Source organism: Echinops telfairi, unplaced genomic scaffold, assembly GCF_000313985.2.
Source record: "Echinops telfairi isolate 266 unplaced genomic scaffold, ASM31398v2 ScPeMD7_7409;HRSCAF=8447, whole genome shotgun sequence".
Taxonomy (NCBI): domain Eukaryota; kingdom Metazoa; phylum Chordata; class Mammalia; order Afrosoricida; family Tenrecidae; genus Echinops; species Echinops telfairi.
In genome coordinates, this window is record NW_022111309.1 from 5,083,818 (window position 1) to 5,085,242 (window position 1,425).

A 1,425-nucleotide genomic window follows, 5' to 3' on the forward strand; every position below is an offset into this window, starting at 1 on the left:
ACTTGCAGAAGAGATGGATTATGATTTCATGATCAGAAGAGTAAGACGTTTTATCATCATTGATTTATTTGGCCCTTGACAAGAGTCAGACCACAGCCAAGCCACAACTGTTTATAAACTCAACGCTACTTCAAAGGATCTTTGAGAAGCAGGTCAAATGAATAGAATTCAGAAGAGCAAAAGCTCGCCCAGGACCATTGATCTAAGTCTTCATACCAGAAACTTACATTCCAGACATAAGAATTATTTAAAAACTAAATAAAACCGAGATATCGATTTTGATGACATCCTTGCTCAAATTGCATGGAGCCCTGGTGGTGCAGTCGTTCCGCAGTGATGTGATCCATGTGGTCGGTGGTTTGGAAGCACCAACAGCTCCTGGGGAGAAAGACTGGGCTTTCTGCTTCCACAAACAGTTACAGACGCAAAGAATCGCAGGGGCTAGCTAGGAGTGGCCACTGACTCGATGCCAATGCGTCTGGGTTAATTGACTAACATTCAATAACCAGTTGCCATGTTCTTTCCCTGCAGCCGTTTGTAAAGTGATTTTCCTAGAGCAATATCGCTATCCTAAAGAAAATCAACTATTGTTCAGAATCCCGTAAGCAAGCCTTAAATGTCAGTTGTTCGGTAGTGATACACTCACTTTACATTGTCTGAGGAAGCCTACCATTCCCAGCCGCTATAAGACACCCAAGCCTGGAAAGAAGCCAGCCCTTGCTCCAGTGTAACCTGAAGCTGTATTTTTATCAACATCAAATCAAAATATTATATCTTGACTGCCCTCTAAAATATCATGAATGGCCTATTATTTTTTTATATATAGTTATGGCATACGTTTTTGGGGTTTTTTGGGTCTTTTTTTTTTTAATTATTTTTTTGGAGGCTTGTACAATTCTTATCACAGTCCATGCATACACCCATTTTGTCAAGCACATATGTACATTTGTTGCCCTCACCATTCTCAAAATATTTGCCTTTTACTTTAGCCCTTAATATCAGTTGCTCATTTTCCCCCTCTCACCCCCATCCCTCATGAACCCCCTCAAAATTCATAAATTATTATAGTTTTGTCATAAGTTACACTGTCGGACGTCTCCCTCCGCCCTCTTCTGTGCTGTTCATCCCCCAGGGAGGAGGCTATACTTAGATTCTTGTAATTGGTTCCCCCTTTCTACCCCAAATTCCCTTCACCCTCCAGGCATCGCCCCTCTCAAGTCATCTATCCTGGATTCCCGGTGTTTCCAGTTGCTATCTGTACCAATGTACATCCTCTGGTTTAGCCAGATTTGCAAGGCAGAATTGGGATCATGATAGTGGGGGGGAAGGAAGCATTTAAGAACTAGAGGAAAGTTATATGTTTCATCGTTGCTACCCTGCACCCTGATTGGCTCGTCTCCTCCCCACAACCCCTCAGCAAGGGGG